This window comes from Sphaeramia orbicularis, unplaced genomic scaffold (genome assembly GCF_902148855.1).
Source record: "Sphaeramia orbicularis unplaced genomic scaffold, fSphaOr1.1, whole genome shotgun sequence".
NCBI classification, from domain to species: domain Eukaryota; kingdom Metazoa; phylum Chordata; class Actinopteri; order Kurtiformes; family Apogonidae; genus Sphaeramia; species Sphaeramia orbicularis.
In genome coordinates, this window is record NW_021941608.1 from 18,995 (window position 1) to 36,666 (window position 17,672).

At 40.0% G+C, this 17,672-nt stretch overlaps 1 pseudogene; it reads left to right on the forward strand.

Moving 5' to 3' along the window:
• The window catches only part of LOC115416455 (PHD finger protein 12-like), an 87,035-nt pseudogene that overhangs the window by 12,682 nt on the left and 56,681 nt on the right, over positions 1-17,672 (forward strand).

The following is a 17,672-nucleotide window of genomic DNA, read 5'->3' on the forward strand; positions in this document are numbered from 1 at the left end:
CTGATTACTCATATGGGCAAAAGTTTCTGAAAAGGTATGGATAATAGTGTTAGGTATGATTATGACATCAGTATATGTTTGGTTTCAAAACAATTGACGTAGTGCCTGCTGAGAAAAAACAACTAAATGTTCATTGTACATTTTGCTTCCCCACCCTGTATAAGTTAATAAGGTACTTATTAGGGATGCACCTATACCACTTTTTTCCAGACCGAGTACGAGTACTTACATTTGAGTACTTGCCGATACTGAGTTAAAACGGTAGTATCCTCCAAACTAAACACCGGGAACAGACATATCAAACATGGGCTCTAATGAAGAATCTGTGTTTTTTGTGAGGACTGGAGAGTTCTGCTGTGTCACCACTAGATGTCACCAAATGTCACACAACAAAACTGTAAAGTTTGGAGCCAATTGATTCAAATAAGACCGTCATATATGGTCCAGATCCAGCCAAAGTAAACATCAGTGTCATAAATTAAAGTTTGTCTTATCTTTTGTCAAATAGGCTCATTTTTTAGCTTCAGAACTCTATTTATGGAACTGTTTACAAAAATGTCAGTATTACTGGTAGAAAAAAATGCTAAAAAGATATAATCAATATAAAATGAAACTAAAAAGGACTAAAATATGTAAATGCACAAGTAACATGGAGAAAGAAACATGGAGACTAAAGTTGGGAGAAAGCAGCAGAGTCCTGACTGGGGTTTATTTGAATACGACGACAGAGAAGAAGAGAAAAGAGACGACCAAACTAAAATTAATACTAAAACTAAACTAAACTAAGCATTTAGAAAAAAAACGAAAACTACTAAAACTAGCAAACCTGCTCTAAAAACGAATTAAAACAAATTGAATTAGAGAAAAAAAAGTCAAAACTAAATAAAACTAAACTGCAATTGAAATCTAAAACTGTTATAGCCTTGGTTCATCTTGCACCGCGGGGCCTTAGAGTTTATAATGTCAGTTTTCTGTGTGCAGTGTACATTAAGACAAAACCGACGATAAAGCTGACTTTGAAAATGCACAGAATAGTTGGTTTCCCCTTGAGTCGTCCACTTTGCTGATGAAACACCAGTGTTGTTGTGAACGTAAACGTGGTGTATGTGTTGGTCCTCAGGTGCCAGATGCCATCAAGTCCCAGTACCGGAGCCCCCCCCCCCATGCTGCTGCCGGCGGGCGTGCGACAGTTGGAGTTGGTCTGTAGCAACGTCCCCGAGCACCAGCCCTCCAAGCACTTCAGCACAGAGGCCGAGCAGCAGGAGGTGGGTGGTACAACAAGACCGACAGCATCCACTGTGTGGTCAAACAACACGCAAAACAATGACCGACCGCATCGAACAAGAGCGTACTGGTGTAAACGTACCATTAAAATGACCACCACCTGGATATAGAGACGAATAACAGTCAGAATTAATGTGCATTAGGGGCTTCTGAAGCAGGGGTGTCAACATGCAAAGTAAGTTTTAATTTTTTAATTTTTTTTAATAAATTATTAGAAATTTCAGGTGACCCCAGACATTCAAAACAGAGACATTTTATTTGCTAAAATTAATTTGTTTTTGGTCATGTAATAGTTTACTATACTATGGCACAACTAAACATTCATTTTGGGCAACATTTAGACAATATAATGTAAATTTTTATTAGTAAGTCTTAATTTTTAATTTTTTTAAACATAAATCATTAGAAATTTCAGGCGACCCCAGACATTCAAAACGGAGACTTTTTTTTTTTTTTTGCTAAAATTAATTTTTTTTTGAACATGTAAAAGTTTGCTGTAATATGCTGCAAATAAACGTTAATTTTAGGCAACATTTAGACTAATGTAAATTTTTTATTAGTAAGTTTGAATTTTAAATTTTTTTTAATATAAATTATTCGAAATTTTAGGTGACCCTGGATATTCAAAACAGAGACATTTTATTTTCTAAAATTAATTTGTTTTGATCGTGCAAGAGTTTGTTTGTAATATGTTGCAAATGAACATTAATTTTAGACATTTTGGTATATAATTTAAAATTTTTATTAGGCTTAAAAACTGTCCCTGGTCTTGTGTTGAACCGTCCTTTGCATTTTTCCTCAGTGGCTTCAGGACGTCATCGCCCTCCAGTGCAGCATCATGCGCCCCATCTCCACTCAAGCAGAAGGCGTCGCCCACCGCGGCCCACGGCGCCGTTGGCCACCGCCGTCCACCGACTGGGACGTAGACCAGAAAGCCTCCACCAAGCCGCGGCGAACCATCAGAAGACGTGAAAACCCATACCGCTTTAGGACGGACTTCTTCCCCCGACTCCCGCTCTAACCCTGCGGTACGCCCAACGGACCTCCAGGGGGCGGCGCCCGGGGGCGTGTAAATGCACCGCGGACGCCCTGCCAGAACTGTCGGAAGCCCAACGGCCACGTAGCCAAGGGGAGTCCGCCTCCCAAAGCCAACGGTCCAGTAGACTGTCACAGTGCCTCGGAGTCCCGCAGGGCAGGCGGAGATACAGCTCAGACTGAAGCCCCTCCCCCTCCCCGCGGTTCCCCTCCCCCCAGACTCGGCACCCAACACGGGGACGCTCAACCACATAGGACAAGAAAGCGTTAAGAAGGAGCCGGAGAGCACAACGGACACGTGCGCTCAGAAGAAGTGTCCCACTGCCCCGACGATACGGCCCCACACAGACCAGCAGAACCAGAACCCACCGGAGCCAGGAGCCCAGTCTGAGCAGTGATGAGAAGCCAGCCATCACCAGCAGCGGCCACGCAGACACAGCAGCCAAAGGGGGCCAGGAGAACCACCCAGAACAAGGACCAGCCAGTCCAGGTGAGCCAGTCCAGAACCAGCCAGTCCAGAACCACCCAGAACCAGGACCAGCCAGTCCAGGTGAGCCAGTCCAGAACCAGCCAGTCCAGAACCACCCAGAACCAGGACCAGCCAGTCCAGGTGAGCCAGACCAGAACCAACCAGTCCAGAACCACCCAGAACCAGAACCAGGACCAGCCAGTCCAGGTAAGTCAGTCCAGAACCAGCCAGTCCAGGTAAGCCAGTCCAGAACCACCAAGAACCAGCCAGTGCAGGTAAGCCAGTCCAGAATCACCCAGTCCAGAACCACCCAGCACCACCCAGTCCAGGTAACCCAGTCCCAGTTCCCCCAGTCCAGTCCAGGTATCTGATGAACACATTAAGGAGCTGGTGAACGGGGGCGTAGTTCGGCAGAACATGACGTAGCGGTCCTTTATTGTCCACCACAGACAGATGAACCTTTTCTTCCTGAAGCCGTGAATAAAAACAGTGTAAACGTTCTAGAATGTCGTCATGTGAAGTCCAGAGGCTGTTGTTGAACTCACCACTGTTTTTTTCCACTCTTGAAGTCCGTCTGTAGCAGATGGGGAATCCTTTCAAACCATGAACCATGAAAGTCGTATTTTCAGAGGGTGAATATCTCTGGCTTTTAGTGTTAGAGCTGTTCTGTTCCTTCAGAGTGGGTCAGTACTAGGGATGGAACCATATGAAAATTTCATATCACAGTTATTGTGACCAAAATTATCACTGTTATCATTATTATCACGGTATTATTGAAATTGTGCGCAAATGTTCAAAAAGTACTGATACACACAGAAATAATTTAACCAAGTTGTATTTAGAAAAAAACAAAAAAAACCCAAAACAAATAAATAAAATAATAGACACAATGTCCCTTCTGTGTCAGAAACATTCAAATATTAACCCTTAGTGGTCTGAGCCTATTTTGTCTGTTTTTCAGTCCTTTTCAAGGTTCACCTTATTGTCATTACATGTAGTGTATACATGAAACGAAATCAGTACTCAGGTCCAGCACTGTACAATGTACTTTTAATTTTGCCTTTATATACTATATAAATAAATGTTTACTATACCCATGTTTGGGATCTGTTTTTTCAGCACAACTTCATGTATATCATCTGTCTATTATTTTTTTCACTTTAACATACTATAAAAACATAAAAGGACAAAAAACCACAAAAAATATAAAATCCAATTTGAAAAATGTATATAATTTATTGCATAAATAACACACAGATGCTTAACGAACCTTTTCGGACTTTAAAAAGTGAATATTGGTTCCAATATTAGGTATAGAAAATTAAAATTGTAATAAGTTAAAACTCAAACTTATACTCAGATATTTGACATAAAAGCAGATCTTTACAGAGGGTGTTTTCCCCTAAAAAATGCAGTAATCAAACATGGTTATCATGAGAATTAGAATTTAAACGGTAATACTAACTGCCTGTAATTTTACCGCCGTTTATCGTTATACCGGTAATCGTTACCATCCCAAGTCAGTAACCGATCTGAGCCCGTCTCTGCAGATCCCACCGTTGCAGTTCCATCAAACAAGAACAAGACTCACTGTTGTTTGAGTGGTCTTTGAAAACAGAAATGGACAACTATCAGAATCAGAATACAATATTGTCCTGGTTTTGGACATCTGCCTCCAACTCCGTCCCTACAAATGTCGCTGGCAGATGTTGAATGAGCTCAGGAGTAGAGACGCCTTGGTCCTTCTAGTAGAGGACTGATGTGTTTTTGTGTGTTTAAGGAGTTTAGGTTTTCTGTAAAGCACATGTAGAGAGAAGTTCACCTGAACAGCTCCCCCTGGTGGACAGAGGACAGAAACCTCCCCAGTTAAACGCTCAGGGTGGACTGACTGTGTTGTGTCCTCTGCAGACATAAAGGCTAGTCCTGGTCCTGGTCCTGGTCCTGGATTACTGCCCAGCCCCCTGTCATCCATCACTGACCTGAAGGAAGGGTTGGACGGTGAAAGGGGTAAGTGTGTCCACCCCGTGTCCACATGTCCACCCCGTGTTCACACGTTTCCACCCCGTATTCCACATGTTTCCACCCTGTGTCCAAATTTTCCACCCCATGTGCACATTTCCACCCTGTGTCCATGTTTCCAACCTTTTGTTAACATGTTCGGCCCCGTGTCCACCCCGTGTCCACGTGTCCATCCTGTGTCCACATGTTTCCACCACGTGTCCACAAGTTTTCCACCCCGTGTCCACTTGTGTCCACCCTGTGTCCACCCCTGTCCACCCTGTGTCCATCTGTGTGTCCACCTGTGTCCACCCTGTGTCCGTCTGTGTCTCTGTATCTGGCTAACGGTGGACTGGTCTCCCTGCAGGCATCGAGCTGGACAAGCTGGACGTGGAGATGATCAAGCTCCTGGCCTGGCAGAGGATCCAGCAGCTGTTTCCCCACAAAGCGCCCAGCACTTCTCCTCCTCTTCTTCCTCCTCCTCCTCCTCCTCTTCCTCCTCCACCTGCCGGCTCCGCCCCCAAAGCGCCGTCGTCGCCACCCACCTGACAGTAAGCGTGTGCCTGATCTTCTGCACATGTGCGGTGGTGCAGAGTGTTACCGCTGTGCTTCACACTGTTGTCCTCCCCCAGGCCAGAGGAAGGTGCAGGCCAGAGCCGTCTTCTACCCTTGACGGGAAGGGGCCCGCCGGTCAGCATGTGCTACAGGACCTTATACATCGGATCAGGTAGGACGCCGTCGGCCTGTCGCACCGTCATCACTGTCTACTTTACATATGGAGGAACACACAGGGACACGTTAGAGCGGCGCTGTCAAAGGCATTTTAGGCCCACTTTACACCACAACGCTCTCAGGTGGAAACGGCAAAATATCTGATCAGATGTGCCTTTGGTTTAGACAGCAACAGCGTTTTTGGGGGGGTTGAAAACGCAAAAAAAAAAAAAGAAACCACCTTCCAGAGTGGAAATCTTACAAACGCTCCACTCTGGCGTCACCGTCTAAAGCAGTGTTTTTCAACCTCTGGAATTCAAACGGGTCGCCTGAAATTTCTAGTAATTGATAAAAATAAAAAAACGACTTACTAATAAAAAATCTGTGTTGAGTTGACAGAGCCGGTCCCAGACTGTGGTTGTGAAACTGCAGCACTGTGGTTCTGTTTATGTGTCAAATGTTTAGAGCTGCAACCGATTAATCATTTACATTTATGCATTTGGCAGACGCTTTTTTCCAAGCAACTTCCAGAGGAAAACCAATCAAATCAATTAATCAGTCAAATTTATATATATAGCACCAGATCACAATGAAAGTATCTCATGACACTTTATATATAGTTGGTAAAAACCAGACTTTAAGCCAATTTACAGAAACCCCACCAGAATCCTCCAGGAGCAAACACTAGCGATGGTGACAGTGGAAGGAAAAACTTCCCTTTAACAGCAGAAACCTGGAGCAGACCCAGACTGAGGAGGATGGACGAGTGACAGGACCAGCTGGGGTTAAAGAGAGAGGGTAAAGAAAGAGAGAGTGATAGAGATAGAGACTGGGGGAGAGGGGGAGTAGGGGGAGATGCATGGAGGCAGTTGAGGATAAGTGAGTGATGACGATGAAGGCAGGAGAGAGGCAGGACCACCGCAGCAGGTCCAGAGATGATCCTGGGAAATTCTGTGATAATCCTGGGAAAACCTTATTAAAATATTTAAAATGGAATGTCTGACAGTGCTCAGACAGCAGGGGCTCTCGGAAGAGCTGGGTCTGCTGGAGCTTCTGAAGATAGGTAGGGACGCCTCTGTTCTGGTAGTGCTGGTAGAACGTTCCACCAATGTGGAATGACCCATGAACGAGCCTGGATTGGTACTTGTACAAGGTCTGGGGACACCAGACACGTTCCCCAGACGAGCGGAGTGGTCGATGGGGCAACAGGAAGCGTTTATCAGTGGCACCTAGAATAGGTAGGAGGCAGACCCACTGAGAATTTGTAGGCTAGGGATTTAAAGATTTGAAATTTGATGTGGGCAGCTATGGGTAGACCGAGGGGAACTCAATGAGTAAAGGGGGTGACATAGTGCCCTTTAGGGTGAGTAAGGGGGTGACATGGGCACTTTAAGGCTGATTGAAAACCAGATGCGCTGCTACATTCTGGACCATCTTAGTGTGGATAGTGGTTTGACAACACAAGCTGGGAGGCCCGTTAGAAGAGCACTGCAGTAGTCAAGACGGGAGATAACCATAGTCTGCACCAGGAGCTGGGTGGCCTGTTGGGTTAGGTATGGCCTGATCTTTCTGAGGTTGAACAGAGTGAAACAACATGATCAGGTGACAGAGGCAACGTGATCTGTGAAGGTCAACTGATTATCAATCATAACTCCCAAGTTTGATGCTACATTGGTAGGAGCCAGAGATATGGAGTCAATACTGATGGAGATGTCCTGCTTAGCTGGGAAGAGCAGCAGTTCAGTTTTAGACAGGTTCAGCTGAAGGTGATGGACTTTCATCCATGCAGATATGTCAGAGAGACAATCTGAGATTCACAGTGAGACTGCGGAGTCATCAGGTGGGAATGCCAGATAGAGCTGGGTATCATCAGCATAGCAGTGATGTGAGAAGCCGTGTGAGTGGATGATCTGACCCAGTGAGGTGGTGTATAATTGACTTAAAGTGATCCAAAAAAATCCTTCAACCACAGTTCTCCTGAATCAAAGCTTTGTTTCCTTCATTTCTCTGCTGTTAAACATTGGTTCCACTGTTGTGTTTCACACAGACGCTTATTGTGACGCACAAAGAAGCTTCAGTTTAGGAAAACTGACAGAATATCTTGCTTCAATCAATTTGAGTCGATTAATCGAATCAGGAATTTTTGCATTTGCTCCAAGCACCTAATCAATTAATCGGTTGCAGCTCTACAAATGTTCACTGTGGTCAGTTTCAGATGCTGCAGCTCTTTCATATTCATAGTTTCAGTTCTTGTTGTTCAGTATTAATTGTCCTCCTTGTAAATCCCAGCTGGACTGACTGGACAGATCCTGACCTTTAATCTACACCTGGATTTACTGCCTCTGTCCACAATAACAGACATTATATAGACTAAATGGTCCACATAACAGACATTATATAGACTAAATGTCCACAATAATAGACATTATATAGACTAAATGTCCACAATAACAGACATTATATAGACTAAATGTCCACAATAACAGACATTATATAGACTAAAGTGTCCACAATAACAGACATTATATAGACTAAATGTCCACATAACAGACATTATATAGACTAAATGTCCACAATAATATTTATTATATAGACTAAATGTCCACAATAATAGACATTATATAGACTAAATGTCCACAATAATAGACATTATATAGACTAAATGTCCACAATAAACAGAACATTATATAGACTAAATGTCCACAATAATAGACATTATATAGACTAAATGTCCACAATAACAGACATTATATAGACTAAATGTCCACAATAATATTCATTATATAGACTAAATGTCCACAATAAACAGACATTATATAGACTAAATGTCCACAATAACAGACAGTTATATAGACTAAATGTCCACAATAATATTTATTATATAGACTAATGTCCACAATAATAGACATTATACAGACTAAATGTCCACAATAACAGACATTATATAGACTAAATGTCCACAATAACAGACATTATATAGACTAAATGTCCACAATAATATTTATTATATAGAACTAAATGTCCACAATAACAGACATTATATAGACTAAAGTGTCCACAATAACAGACATTATATAGACTAAATGTCCACAATAATATTCATATATAGACTAAATGTCCACAATAACAGACATTATATAGACTAAATGTCCACAATAATATTTATTATATAGACTAAATGTCCACAATAATAGACATTATATAGACTAAATGTCCACAATAACAGACATTATATAGACTAAATGTCCACAATAATATTCATTATAGACTAAATGTCCACAATAACAGACATTATATAGACTAAATGTCCACAATAATATTTATTATATAGACTAAATGTCCACAATAATAGACATTATCTAGACTAAATGTCCACAATAACAGACATTATATAGACTAAATGTCCACAATAATATTCATTATATAGACTAAATGTCCACAATAACAGACATTATATAGACTAAATGTCACATAATAATATTCATTATATAGACTAAATGTCCACAATACAGACATTATATAGACTAAATGTCCAACAATAATAGACATTATATAGACTACAATTCCACAATAACAGACATTATATAGACTAAATGTCCACAATAACAGACATTATCTAGACTAAATGTCCACAATACTAGACATTATATAGACTAAATGTCCACAATAACAGACATTATATAGACTAAATGTCCACCAATAATAGACATTATATAGACTAAATGTCCACAATAACAGACATTATATAGACTAAATGTCCACAATATATTCATTATATAGACTAAATGTCCACAATAACAGACGATTATATAGACTAAAGGTCCACAATAATAGACATTATATAGACCTAAATGTCCACAATAACAGACATTATATAGACTAATGTCCACAATAATATTCCATTATATAGACTAAATGTCCACAATAACAGACAGTATATAGACTAAATGTCCACAATAATATTATTATATAGACTAAATGTCCACAATAAGAGACATTATATAGACTAAATGTCCACAATAAACAGACATTATATAGACTAAATGTCCACAATAATATTCATTATATAGACTAAATGTCCACAATAACAGACATTATATAGACTAAATGTCCACAATATATTTATTATATAGACTAAATGTCCCACAATAACAGACATTATATAGACTAAGTCCACAATAACAGACATTATATAGACTAATGTCCACAATAATTTCATTATATTAGACTAAATGTCCACAATAACAGACATTATATAGGACTAAATGTCCACAATAATATTTATTATATAGACTAATGTCCACAATAATAGACATTATATAGACTAAATGTCCACAATAACAGACATTATATAGACTAAATGTCCACAATAATATTCATTATATAGACTAAATGTCCACAATAACAGACATTATATAGACTAAATGTCCACAATAATATTCAGTATATAGACTAAATGTCCACAATAACAGACATTATATAGACTAAATGTCCACAATAATATTTATTATATAGACTAAATGTCCACATAACAGACATTATATAGACTAAATGTCCTCTAACATTAACCTGGATTTGAAACAGAGTACAGGATTAAAACCAAATTAATTTTAGCAAAAAAAATGTCTGTTTGAATGTCTGGGGGTCGCCAGAAATTTGTGATGTTAAAATGTGGTCAGGAGTAAAAAAGGTTGGAACCAGTGGGTTAAAGGGTTGAAAACGCACAAGGTGTGTTTCTTGTCGAGTACAGTTTCCATCCCAGGCAGGCGCCAGTACAGGAAAACAACAACATGTGGGATTATTTCCCTGAGGTGGACCTTCAAGTTGTCCTAACCGCTGTAATTTAAATCCAAGAGTCATTTCAGCTACTGTCACAAATGTTTATGGAGGGTAGTAGAGGGCAGAGAGGGAAGATGTTCTGTTTCCTGTTCTGTAGTTGTATTTGGCACTAGGAGAGAACAGGAACAGGAGGTAGTTTGGTGCTAGGCAGGTGCTTGGTCTTGGTGGTGGTGCTGATGCCACCTGGTTTCAGACTGCATCCATAAATAGGACAGTTCACACACTTCTGCGTGTCCCGTCTACATGCAGATTTTCCCCCCAAAACGCACATCTAAAACGCGGAATTAAAAGTGGGAACGAAACGGCACTTATGTGTTTCAGGTTCAGATGGTTACCATGTAAACCAAGGCTGTCAAACTGCTGTTCTTTCAGGTTCCACATTCAGCCTTAGTTATTTATCCTATTTCTTTGCTCTATTTATTATTATTGTGACTTCCAGTTTTTAATTTTAGGTTCTTATCTTGGGTTTTATCCCAGTTTTTATTTATTTTTTATCTTCTTGAGGTTTTTATTGTGTTTTATTGCATCTTGTTTTATTTATTTGATCTTATTACCTCTGCCAAGGAGGTTACTTTTTGTCGGCATTGGTTTGTCTGTTTGTTTGTTTGTCTGTGTGCTAGATAACTCAAAAAGTCCTGGATGGATTTGGATGAAATTTTCAGGAAATGTTGATACTGGCACAAGGAAAAAGTGATTAAATTTTGGTGGTGATCGGGGGGGGGTGGGGGTGGGGGGGCTAATCTGTCTTGACGGAGGTCTGCGCTCTCCGAGTGCTTCTAGTGTATTTATTTTATTCTTTTCCTTTTCCATGCTGCTATTCTGTTGAATGGTGAAAACACTGAGCAGTTTCTGTCTGGACGCTCGATCCAGTTCCTGCTCAACAGGTTCAGTGTGGGTTTTGTTGTAATGCCAAAAGCAGCCACTACGTCTGCAAAACACAATTTACCCACGGGTAGAAATAAAAGAACCTTCAACGTTGAACCAACATTTACGCAGGTCCATTCTAACGTACAGATCCCACTGAATGTACAAATACACAGAACATTTAGGAACAGACATCTGGAACTGAAGTAGAGAGTATTTAACTTGATCAGAACAATTCAGTGACGCCTCTGAATGATAATTTCTTCTTTGGTTAATGTTTTAAATTCATGCTGTGGGGCAGTTTGGACCCTTCGGAGGTTCAAGGACTTTTTTTTTTGTCTTACGAAAAATAAGTGAATTTTAACAATATTATGCCTCAGTTGATTGTACTTTACATGACAACTCCAATTTTTTAAGTGTAAAAAAGGAAAATTACACAAAATTGCTTACATTTACAAACTATCCTTTCACACAAATATGAATAACCTAAACAAATGTGAACAACCTGAATTTCTTAAGAAAACCAAATGCAGTTCCACCAACGTTCTGCCTGTTATAAATGTTTTGTGTTTGTAGATCCACTGTCATCTGTACGTTCTAATGCACATGCGTAAAAGATAAACTGAGGCAGAATAGTGTTAAAATTGCACTTACCTTTTGCAGGAAATTGAAGGCTGTTCATGTAATTCACAGTTGGTTTTTTTATACTTTATTTTTGGCGTTTTTTTTTTTTAACAAGCAGACAATAAAATGAAAATGCACAGACATGAGGAAGCCACAGACGTCCACAAGCACAGACAGGCCAGCATCAAACTTTAAAGTCCAACGGGTAACGAAGTGGGTCCAGGACCCACAGTATTATCCCATGGTGATCAGAGGGTGGAGTTAGCGCTGGTGCTGTCCCCGTTCCAGATCATTCACATGTTGCATCAGATCACGTCCAGGTTGTGTGAAGTGGTTCCTCTGGGTTCCAGCACTAACCGTTCCCATTGGTCGTCCTCAGGTGCTGACATGGACGTGTGCCTTACAACTACGGACGCTGTAACTACGTGTCGGGGAAACACGCCTGTATTTTCTACGACGAGGTCAGTAGTGTGTGGTGGTGGTGTTTTTGGGTGATTCTGGGATGGTTTTAAGTTGGTTTTTAGGTGGTTTTGGAGTGGTTTTAAGTTTGTTTTTAAGTTTTTTGGTTTTTTTTGGGATGGTTTTAAGTTGGTTTTAAGTGGTTTTTTTTTGGGATGGTTTGAAGTTGGGTTTTAAGTGTTTTGTTGGGTAGTTTTGGGGTGGTTTTCAGTTGGTTTGGGGGTAATTTGAGGCGGTTTTCAGTTGGTTTGGGGGTAATTTTGAGGCGGTTTTCAGTTGGTTTTTGGTATTTTTGGGTGGTTTTCAGTTGGTTTTTGGGTATTTTTGGGTGGTTTCAGTTGGTTGGGGGTAATTTTGAGGCAGCTTTCAGTTGGTTTTTGGGTATTTTTGGGTGGTTTTCAGTTGGTTTTGGGTATTTTTTGGGTGGTTTTCAGTTGGTTTGGGGGTAATTTTGAGGCAGCTTTCAGTTGGTTTTTGGGTATTTTTGGGTGGTTTTCAGTTGGTTTTTGGGTATTTTTGGGTGGTTTTCAGTTGGTTTGGGGGTAATTTTGAGGCAGTTTTCAGTTGGTTTTTGGGGTAATTTTGAGGCGGTTTTCAGTGGTTTGGGGGTAATTTTGAGGCGGTTTTCAGTTGGTTTTTGGGTATTTTGGGTGGTTTTCAGTTGGTTTTTGGGGTAATTTTGGGTGGTTTTCAGTTGGTTTTGGGTATTTTTGGGTGGTTTTCAGTTGGTTTGGGGATAATTTTGAGGCGGTTTTCAGTTGGTTTTTGGGTATTTTTGGGTGGTTTTCACTTGGTTTTTTGGGGTAATTTTGAGGCGGTTTTCTGTTGGTTTTTGGGTATTTTTGGGTGGTTTTCAGTTGGTTTGGGGTAATTTTGAGGCAGTTTTCAGTTGGTTTTTGGGGTAATTTTGAGGGCGGTTTTCAGTTGGTTTGGGGGTAATTTGAGGCGGTTTTCAGTTGGTTTCTGGGTATTTTTGAGGCAGTTTTCAGTTGGTTTTGGGGGTAATTTTGGGGTGGTTTTCAGTTGGTTTTTGGGGTATTTTTGGGTGGTTTTCAGTTGGTTTTGGGGATAATTTTGAGGCGGTTTTCAGTTGGTTTTGGGTATTTTTGGGTGGTTTTCACTTGGTTTTTGGGGTAATTTGGGTGGTTTTCAGTTGGTTTTTGGGTATTTTTGGGTGGTTTTCAGTTGGTTTTGGGGATAATTTTGAGGCGGTTTTCCAGTTGGTTTTTGGTATTTTGGGTGGTTTTCAGTTGGTTTTTGGGTATTTTTGGGTGGTTTTCAGTTGGTTTGGGGGTTAATTTTGAGGCAGCTTTCAGTTGGTTTTTGGTATTTTTGGGTGGTTTTCAGTTGGTTTTTGGGTATTTTTGGGTGGTTTTCAGTTGGTTTGGGGGTAATTTTGAGGCAGTTTTCAGTTGGTTTTTGGGTATATTTGGGTGGTTTTCAGTTGGTTTTTGGGGTAATTTTGGGTGGTTTTCAGTTGGTTTTTGGGTATTTTTGGGTGGTTTTCAGTTGGTTTGGGGATAATTTTGAGGCGGTTTTCAGTTGGTTTTTGGGTATTTTTGGGTGGTTTTCACTTGGTTTTTGGGGTAATTTTGGGGTGGTTTTCTGTTGGTTTTTGGGGTAATTTGAGGCGGTTTTCTGTTGGTTTTGGGGTATTTTGGGGTGGTTTTCAGTTGGTTTTTGGGGTAATTTTGGGGTGGTTTTCTGTTGGTTTTGGGTAATTTTGGGGTGGTTTTCACTTGGTTTTTGGGGTAATTTTGGGTGGTTTTCACTTGGTTTTTGGGGTAATTTTGGGGTGGTTTTCAGTTGGTTTGGGGGTAATTTTGAGGCGGTTTTCAGTTGGTTTTTGGGGTAATTTTGAGGCGGTTTTCAGTTGGTTTGGGGGTAATTTTGAGGGCGGTTTTCAGTTGGTTTTTGGTATTTTTGGGTGGTTTTCAGTTGGTTTTTGGGTATTTTTGGGTGGTTTTCAGTTGGTTTGGGGGGTAATTTTGAGGCAGCTTTCAGTTGGTTTTTGGGTATTTTTGGGTGGATTTCAGTTGGTTTTTGGGTATTTTTGGGTGGTTTTCAGTTGGTTTGGGGGTAATTTTGAGGCAGTTTTCAGTTGGTTTTTGGGGTAATTTTGAGGCGGTTTTCAGTTGGTTTGGGGGGTAATTTTGAGGCGGTTTTCAGTTGGTTTTTGGGTATTTTTGGGTGGTTTTCAGTTGGTTTTTGGGGTAATGTTTGGGTGGTTTTCAGTTGGTTTTTGGGTATTTTTGGGTGGTTTTCAGTTGGTTTTTGGGGTAATTTTGGGGGTGGTTTTAAGTTGGTTTTTGGGTAATTTTGGGTGGTTTTCACTTGGTTTTTGGGGTGGTTTTTGGGTTAAAGGTGTATTTTCTACAACAAGGTCATAGTGTGTGGTGGTGGTGGTGTTGTCGTTGTTGTTGGTCGTCTGTACTGCACCCTGCGCTGTGGTCCAGGGCCTAACGTGGTCTTTGTGCCGTTGTGTCCAGAACACCAAGCATTACGAGCTGCTGAACTACAGCGAACACGGCACCACGGTGGACCAACGTCCTCTACTTCCTGCGACTTCTCTGAAAAGAGCTCACCATCGCCCCCCGGTGGACTGGTGGCCAAGTCCAAGGCATCATCCGTGAGTAAACCTTTAACCCTAGAGACCCAAATGTCCACCTTTAACCCTTAAAGACCCAGACATCCACCTTTAACCCTTACAGACCCAAATGTCCCACCTTTAAACCCTTAAAGACCCAAACGTCCACCTTTAAAACCCTTAAAGACCCAGACATCCACCTTTAACCCTTACAGACCCAAACGTCCCCTTTAACCCTTACAGACCCAAACGTCCACCTTTAACCCTTCAGACCCAACGTCCACCATTAACCCTTACAGACCCAAACGTCCACCTTTTAACCCTTAAAGACCCAACGTCCACCTTTAACCCTTAAAGACCCAACGTCCACCTTTAACCCTTACAGACCCAAACGTCCACCTTAAACCCTTAAAGACCCAAACGTCCACCTTTAACCCTTACAGAACCAAAACGTCCACCTTTAACCCTTAAAGACCCAGACGTCCACCTTTAACTTTAAATCCTCCTTTAACCCTTAAATCCACCTTTACCCTTAAATCCACCTTTAATCCTTAAATTCACTTTTGATCCTTAAATCCACTTTTAACCCTTAAATCCACCTTTAATCCTTAAATCCACCTTTAATCCTTAATTCACCTTAATCCTTAATCCACTTTAAACCCTTAAATCCACCTTTAATCCTTAAATCCACCTTTAATCCTTAATCCACCTTTAACCCTTAAATCCACCTTTAACCCTTAAATCCACCTTTAATCCTTAAATCCACCTTTATCCTTAAATCCACCTTTAATCCTTAATGCACCTTTAATCCTTAATCCACTTTTAAACCCTTAAATCCACCTTAATCCTTAAATCCACTTATAACCCTTAAATCCACCTTTAACCCTTAAATCCACCTTTAACCCTTAAATCCACCTTAACCCTTACATCCACTTTTAACCCTTAAATCCACCTTTAACCCTTAAATCCACCTTTAACCCTTAAATCCACCTTTAATCCTTAAATCCACCTTTAATCCTTAAATCCACCTTTAATCCTTAAATCCACTTATAACCCTTAAATCCACCTTTAACCCTTAAATCCACCTTTAATCCTTAAATCCACCTTTAATCCTTAAATTCACCTTTAATCCTTAAAATCCACTTTTAACCCTTAAATCCACCTTTAATCCTTAAATCCACCTTTAATCCTTAAATCCACCTTTAACCCTTAAATCCACCTTTAACCCTTAAATCCACCTTTAACCCTGAAATCCACTTTAACCCTTAAATCCACCTTTATCCTTAAATCCACTTATAACCCTTAAATCCACCTTTAACCCTTAAATCCACCTTTAACCCTTAAATCCACCTTAACCCTTAAATCCACCTTTAACCCTTAAATCCACTTTTAACCCTTAAATCCACCTTTAATCCTTAAATCCACCTTTAATCCTTAAATCCACTTATAACCTTAAATCCATTTATAACCCTTAATCCACCTTTAACCCTTAAATCCACCTTTAAACCCTTACATCCACTTTTAACCCTTAAAATCCACTTTTAAACCCTTAAATCCCCGTTAACCCTTAAATCCACCTTTAACCCTTAAATCCACCTTTAATTCCTTAAATCCACCTTTAAATCCTTAATCCACTTTTAACCCTTAATTCCACCTTAATCCTTAAATGCCACCTTATATCCTTAAATCCACTTATAACCCTTAAATCCACCTTAAACCCTTAAATCCCACCTTTACCCCTTACATCCACTTTTAAACCCTTAAATCCACTTTAACCCTTAAATCCCCTTTAACCCTTAAATCCACCTTTAACCCTTACATCCACTTTTAACCCTTAAATCCACTTTAACCCTTAAATCCACCGTTAACCCTTAAATCCACCTTTAATCCTTAAATTCACTTTGATCCTTAAATCCAACTTTAACCCTTAAATCCACCTTTAATCCTTAAATCCACCTTTAATCCTTAAATCAACGTATAACCCTTAAATCCACCTTTAACCCTTAAATTCCACCTTTAACCCTTACATCCACTTTAAACCCTTAAATCCACCTTAATCCTTAAATCCACCTTAACCCTTAAATCCACCTTTAATCCTTAAATCCAACCTTTAATCCTTAAATCCACCTTTAAATCCTTAAATTCACCTTTAATCCTTAAATCCACTTTTAAACCCTTAAATCCACCTTTAATCCTTAAATCCACCTTTAATCCTTAAATCCATTTAGAACCCGTAAATCCACCTTTAACCCTTAAATCCACCTTTAACCCTTAAATCCACCTTTAACCCGTACATCCACTTTTACCCTTTAAATCCACCTTTAACCCTTAAATCCACCTTATAATCCTTAAATCCACCTTTAAAATCCTTAAATCCACCTTTATCCCTTAATCCACCCTTTTAATCCTTAAATTCACCTTTAATCCTTAAATTCACCTTTAAATCCTTAAATCACTTATAACCCTTAAATCCACCTTTAACCCTTAAATCACCTTTAACCCTTAAATCCACCTTTAACCCTTAAATCCACCTTTAATCCTTAAATCCACTTTAACCCTTAAATCCACCTTTAATCCTTAATCCACCTTTAAATCCTTAAATCCACTTATACCCGTAAATCACCTTTAACCTTACATCCACTTTAACCCTTATCCACTTTTAACCCTTAAATCACCTTAACCCTTAAATCCACCTTTAACCCTTAAATCCACCTTTAATCCTTAATCCCCCTTTAATCCTTAATTCACCTTTAATCCTTAAATCCCCTTTTAACCCTTAAATCCCCTTTAATCCTTAAATCC